The following is a 7,674-nucleotide window of genomic DNA, read 5'->3' as shown; positions in this document are numbered from 1 at the left end:
CTGTGAGGCTTATGAGGCATTTGCTTTGCAGTGATCCTGGGTTTCTCTTGCTGTTAACTCTCTTCTCAATATCACTGCCCCCCCTCACCTGCCCAGTGAAGGTAGGTCCTTGCAAATATTAGCATTCCCATCCCACAGAGGAAGGGGCTTGGGCTCAGAAGTTGGGCAGCTTGGCCATGTGCTTAAGGTCACACCACTGGTAAATAGCAGTTTGACTGGCTTGTAGTAGAGAGGGTTGGAGGCAGAATGTGAAGGCATTTCAATGCCATAGAAGTTTATATTCTGTTATAATTTGTGTTTTGATTATATTAAAGGGACCCCTCAAGGCAGTCTGGCAAAATCAATGGACCCCTTCTCTGCTGTTTTTATTTTAATTTTTTTTAAATTTTTTTTTTCCTGGTCAGTTTTTCTTTTTTTTTTTTATTAATTTATTTTGATTTATCAATAATCACTTCCATATGCTTTTGAGTTTAAAATTTTTCTTCCCCGTCTTCCCCACCACCCTCCCCAATACAGCGCACAATCTGATATAGGCTATGTGTTTACATTCATATTAAACATATTTTCACATTAGTGGTGTTGTAAGTAAAAATTAAAACCAATAGGAGGAACCATCAGAAAGAGGAAACAAAATTCAACAGAAGAGAAAAAAAATAGCAATTTGACTTCCATAGTTCTTTCTTTTGATGTGGGTAGCATTTTCCATCACAAGGCCTCTGGAGATGTCTTAGATCCTTGTATTGCCAGGAAGGGTTAAGTTTATCAATATTAGTCATCACACGACGTGGCTGTTATTGTGTACAACGTTCTCTTGGTTCTGCTCACTTCATTCATCATCAGACCATACAAGTCTTTCCAGGTTTTTCTGAAGTCAGCCTGTTCATCATTTCTTACAGCACAATAGTATTCCATCACATTCATATACCACAACGTTCAGCCATTCCCCATTTGATGGGTATTCTCTCAATTTCCAATTCTTTGCCACCACAAAAAGAGCTGCTATGAATATTTTTGTACATATAGGTCCTTTTCCCATTTGTGTGATCTCTTTGGGATACAGCCCTAAAGTAGTATTGCTGGGTCAAAGGGTATGCACATTTTTATAGCCCTTTGGGCATAGTTCCAAATTGCTTTCCAAAATGGTTGGATCACTTCACAACATCAACAATGCATTAGTGTTCCAATTTTCCCACATCTTCTCCAGCATTTATCATTTTCCTGTTTTGTCATGCTGGCCATTCTGATAGGTGTGATGTGGTACCTCAGAGTTGTTTTGATTTGCATTTCTCTAATCAATAGTGATTTAAAGCATTTTTTCATATGTTTATAGATGGCTTTAATTTCTTCATCTGAGAACTGTCTGTTCATATCCTTTGACCGTTTATCAATTGAGGAATGGCTTGTATTCTTATAAATTTGACTTAATTCTCTATATATTTTAGAGGCGCTTATTGGAGAGACTGATGGTAAAAATTTTTTCCCAATTTTCTACCTTCCTTCTAATCTTAGTTGCATTGGCTTTGTGCAAAAACTTTTCAATTTAATGTAATCAAAATTATCTATTTTGCTTTTCATAATGTTCTTTATCTCCTGTTTGGTCACAAATTCTTCTGTTCTCCATAGATCTGACAGGTAAACTATTCCTTGCTCTCCCAGTTAGTATCAGCCTTTATATCTAAATCATATACCCATTTTGACTTTATTTTGGTATATGGTGTGAGATTTTGGTCTATGCCTAGTTTCTGCCATACTCTTTTCCAGTTTTCCCAGCAGTTTTTTTCAAAGAGTGAGTTCTTATCCCAGAAACTGGGGTCTTTGGGTTTATCAAATAATAGATTACTATAGTCACTGACTACTGTGTCTTGCATATTCAACCTATTCCACTGATCCACCACTCTTATTTCTTAGCCAGTACCAAGCAGTTTTGATGATTGATGCTTTGTAATACAATATAAGATCTGGAATGGCTAGGCCATCTTCCCCTGCATTTCTTTTCATTAGTTCTCTTTTTATTCTGTACCTTTTGTTCTTCCAAATGAATCTTATTATTTTTTCTAATTCTATAAAAAACTTTTTGGTAGTTTGATTGGTATGGCACTGAATAAGTAAATTAGCTTAGGTAGAATTGTCATTTTTATTATATTAGCTCGGCCTACCCGTGAGCAACTGATGTTTTTCCAGTTACTTAGATCTGACTTTATTTGCATGAGAAGTGTTTTGTAATTGTGTTCATAGAGTTCCTGGGTTTGTTTCAGGAGGTAGACTCCTAAATATTCTATAATGTCTATATTAAGTTTAAATGGAATTTCTCTTTCCATCTCTTGCTGTTGGGTTTTGTTGGTAATATATAGAAATGCCAATGATTTATGTGGGTTTATTTTATAGCCTGCAACTTTGCTAAAGTTGTTTATTATTTCAAGTAGTTTTTTACTTGATTCTCTGGGATTCTCTAAGTATGACATCATGTCATCTGCAAAGAGTGATAGCTTTGTTTCTTCTTCGCCTATTCTAATACCCTCAATGTCTTTTTCTTCTCTTATTGCTAAAGCTAACGTTGCTGTACGATGTTGAATAACAGTGGTGATAATGGACATCCTTGTTTCACCCCCGATCCTACTGGAAATGCTTCTAGCTTGTCCTCATTACATATTATGTTTGCTGAAGGTTTTAGATAACTGCTATTTATTATTTTAAGGAAGACTCCATTTATACCTATGCTTTCTAGTGTTTTTAATAGGAATGAGTGTTGTATTTTGTCAAAAGTTTTTTCTGCATCTATTGAGATGATCATGTGGTTTCTGTTAGTTTTGGTGTTGATATGATGAATTATGCTGATAGTTTTCCTTATATTGAACCAGCCCTGCATTCCTGGACTTATGGACCCCTTCTCTGATGCTTTCATTTTTTTTAATTTTTAAAAAATTTATTTATTTTTAGTTTTCAACATTTACTTCCATGAGATTTTGAGTTCCAAGTTTTCTCCCCATTTCTCCCCTCCCCCCACCCCAAGATGACATGCAAGTGGATATAGACTCTACTTAGACATTCATACTGAACCAATTTTCACATTAGTCATGTTGTAAAGAAGAATTAGAACCAGTGGGAGAAACCACAAGAAAGAAGAAACAAAGAAAAAAAAGGGAGCAAATAATATGCTTCAATCTGCATTTGAACTCCATCAGTTCTTTCTCTGGAGGTGGATAGCATTTTTCATCTAAGTCCTTCAGAATTGTATTGGACCATTGTATTGCTGAGAAGAGTTAAGTCTACCATAATTGATCATCACACAACGTGGCTGTTACTGTGTACAACATTTTCCTGGTTCTGCTCACTTCACTCAGCATCAGTCCATACAAGTCTTTCCAGGTTTTTCCGAAGTCTTACAGCACAATAGTATTCCATTACATTCATATACCACAACTTGCTCAGTCATTCCCCAATTGATGGGCATCCCCTCAATTTCCAATTCTTTGCCACCACAAAAAGAGCTGCTATAAATATTTTTGTGTATGTGGGGCCTTTTCCCTTTTCTATGATCTCTGAGATACTATGGAAGATGCTGTCCACACCCACAGAAAGAACTATGGAGTCTGAATGCAGATGGAAGCATACTATTTGCTTTCCTTTTCCTTTGTCATTTTGTTTTATTGCTTCATTCTCATGGTTCCTCCCATTAGTTCTAATTGTTCTTTACATCATGATTACTGGGAAAATATGCTTAACATGAATGTATATGTAGAGCCTAACATTAGATTGTATGCCATCTTGGGGGGGGGAGTGGGATGGGGAGAAAATTTTAAAATCTTATGGAAGTAAATGTTGAACACTAAAATAATTAATTATCAAACAAAAGAAAAAGAAAGAAGAAAACAAAGAAATGCTGTTATCTTCCTAACTTCGAACTGTTACTTTTTGGGAGAATTTTGCATAGTGCTCTTCTGATCCTAGGCTGTTTTTCATATTCAAATGAATATGCTCTGGTTTATCAAAGTTAACTTGTTACCTTGGGAAGTCTTCCCCACAGACCTTGACAGCCTCTGAATTTTCTACCCTGGTAAGATCCACCGTATGGAAAAAAAATGGAGCTGCTTGGAAAGAGAATGTAACTAGGTCTTTCACAAACTCCACCCTGAGACTAGGGATAATTACAAAGCTACTGAACAAGTCGTAACATACTCACATCCAAAGCGGGAAAGGATGTTAAATTTGCTTATAATGTAGAAGTAATTTATATGAATTATCTGGCTACTGATTATGAAAATTATGGAACTAAACCTGGAATAACATGTGTTGAAGTTACATATCTGGGCCAAGTTAGTATCAACAGACCACAGTTGAAAAGATTTTTCCTCCCTTACTTTAGGGGTTAATATGCAATAGTAGCCAGTTTTGTTTTTCTTCCTTTTCTGTATTCAACTCCAGAATGTGAATAATTCCTTGATTTTTACATCAGGATGATTTAACTAAAAAAGACAATTAAAATGATGAATGCTTTTGGGAAGGCCTTGTATATACTTAGTAAGGACTAAAGAAAGATATTTTATTTATTGTAATTTATTATTATTGCAAAATAAAAATAATTATGTTCTGCTCTAAACTGTAAGCACTGCAACTTGCTGAATGAACTGGAGTATTTTGGAACTGTAACTTGATTTATTCTGAGTTTTTAGTTCAGGTATAATTGTTTGATTGCTAAGCTCATACTCCACCATTCAAGGGAAATACCAAGAGCTGCTCAGAGACAATTTTCTGGAAGACGCTACTAGTGAATGTAAATAACCAGAAAAGCTGAGAAGACAGTGTTAGGAAAGTCATGGTAAGATACTCTTCACTCAGTTTCCCCAGTGTGCTATTTCCTTTCTGAACAAGAAAGTTTCCCCCACCTGGTTGATTCTGAGCCTAGCTATGATACTCTGTGAATAATCTGGAATTCTGTTGCATGGCTGGCTATTCCAAAAAAGTTATCTATGACTTTTACCTGAAATCAAACAGAGCTAAAGGAGCTTTCTCCTGGTGTACTTCCTACAGGTTGTCAGTCTGTGACTTTAGGCATTTAGGCCTGGGTACCTGTCTTCCCACAATCACTTTACATTTACAAAAGGAAACTCATAGGACTCTGAATAGTCCCAGGAACCCACTCACTTCTCTTTATCTTATTAAATAAGGCATGTAGTAGAAGCAGCTTTTCCAAGGCTAATTAACTAAAATGACTAACAAATGAAGATACTGGTTTTTTTTGTCCTGGCATAAATGCTATGGTCTATTCTGGTCTATGCTAAGGCCATTGTGACAGTTTAAGCCTTTTTTTTTTTCTTTTCCTAAAAATGTTCTTTTTTCTGTGAGACTTATCTGATCCTACCCAAATTCAGTCTTTTATAACCATCCATGTCCCTCATCCTCCTTTTCTCTGACCATGGCAGAACTTGAGAGCACTTATAAATCAATCTTATTGCTACAATGTGTAAGCACGTGTGGGCTACTGCTATGAGACAAGAGTACACAGGAGTCTATGGCTTTGATTTTTACCGTTCTGAATTTCTGACCATGACTTCTCTCAACCAGGGAAAATAAGTTCTGAGACTTGGCATCTCCTTGCTTATTGGTTTAATTTGTTATATATTCGCTCCACTTTGCATCTGCAGCTCTGCCAGGTTTCAACTCCAAAGAGATACCCCTCCCAGGATAAGTTCATCACTAAACCCTGCTGCTAATTCAAGCCCTGATTGACACCCTGTCCCTCCCCAGCCTCTACTCCCCTGTGCTTGGAAGGCTAGAGGGCAGAGTACCAACCCCCTCCCAATACCTTCCTTTAGCAGAAACCGTGTCTACTGCTCTGCCTGGTGTTTCAGCTCCTTCGTGTGTCTCCCTCTCCCCTTTTCCTGGCTCCTTCTGTGTGTCTCCCTCCATCAGATTGCAAGTTCTTGGAGGGCAGAGACTGTTCCCTTTATTAATTGTATCCCCAGTGCTTAACATAGTGCCTGGCACATAGTAGGCATTTAATACATGATTATTGGATTGGAAAATTATGTCCATATAATATCACATTTTTTTTTGGTGAATGATAGGATAAAATATATCCTCAAAGGGGGATATGATAAAGATGTCACGTGATAAAGATGTAAAAGCTTACATCTGAATGGATTAGTAAACTTTAGTTTGAGAAAAACAATTGGATTAGACTTTCTATATGTGATTGGTTACCAAATGTCTTCCATTAGGTAAAACAATACACTTAAAGGAGTCTAGATAACTGTAACTGTGTTAGTCTTATAAATTCTGCTTTTGTGACAGTGAAAACAATAACAAAAGGTTAAGTAAAGATGATGACAGTAAATGATATATTTTAAATTTGACCTGGAGATAACAGAAAACTTGACTGAAAAAAAAAGAAATAGAACAAAGAACTGCATCTCCTTCAGGGCCATTTGATTATCTATAGATAGTTAGCCATACACATGCCCAAATACATGGGCTTTGGATGTGGTTTAAATGGTTTCAAGTTGGACAGAGGCTCTTAGATATAGTATTACTTTAATTCATGCACAAAAACTTTTAAATCATTTTTTTTCTGTTTGAGGTCTCTCTGATAATATCAAGATAGAGGACTTAATGTTACAAAGTCAGGTCCTCAAGGATTTTTTTTAAAAAGATGCTTTCTCTAGCTTATGGATAACATTATTTTATACAATGGATAGGATTCAAGCAAAGATAGAAAAAACAAATGGTATGTGAAAACTGAAACTCTTCAAATTTCCAGATGGATTATGGGTAACTTAATTTGATATTCTTCCTATAGCCCTGATGTTCATAAAGTTAACTCCATAAGCCTTCTGTATGTACTGGCTTTCACTACATGAACTATTTATTTCAAGGCTGATGTGATTAGGTTTTGTAAGACCCTATTAAATTATACTGTCATTACTAGCAGTTTTAAGCAATGTTATCTAGGAAACCTCCACAAGTGGCTTGAAACCTGTAAAGTTCTACTGAAACAAGTATCTCTGCAGAAACAAGGTGGTAGTCCCATTCCAGGTACTGATGAGGTCTAGAGGTTTGGGGTGCTGGGACCCCAAAATCACGACATGCGGGTCCTGCCGGAAAGAATTCGACCCAAGCCTTCTTTCAGCTAGAGACAAGGTTTATTAAGGATCCACCACATTGGCCAGACTCTTAAGGAATCTGAACATTTGTGAGCTATTGGCTAGGTTTTTAAGGAATCTGAGCAGTGGAGACAAGATGGACCTTATATACAGAAAGACTGTTGGAGAGATCTAGGAGTGGCCAAATAGTGGGGTGATTGGAGGAGGGGTCTCAGGAAGATCTGGATGGGAGTGGCCAGTAAGCTGGGGTGAACAGAACACCTGGGGCCTGGACCATACCATGTGGCCAAGGGAGAATGGAGTTTAACGGTGGGAAGTGGCAGGGGTCCATAGGAAGATAAGACAATAGAAGGCAGGCTAGGTTAAGGGTAACAGAATTGGGAGACTGGGGGTAGGCAATAATAAAGGGCCCTGTGGCAAAGTCCAGGTTTTTCCTTTTTGGGGTCCAGATCCCATCCTCATCAGTACCATCTTGTAACAGTTGATTCCCAGTTAAACATACAAGAGGTTGATTCAGGGATGCATATCGCTGAGTTTGAGTGAAACAACCTGGATACTTTACGGACCATATACT

This window comes from Vombatus ursinus, unplaced genomic scaffold (assembly GCF_900497805.2).
Source record: "Vombatus ursinus unplaced genomic scaffold, bare-nosed wombat genome assembly UNPS02014847.1, whole genome shotgun sequence".
Taxonomy (NCBI): Eukaryota; Metazoa; Chordata; class Mammalia; order Diprotodontia; family Vombatidae; genus Vombatus; species Vombatus ursinus.
Note: the sequence above shows the minus strand (reverse complement) of the source record.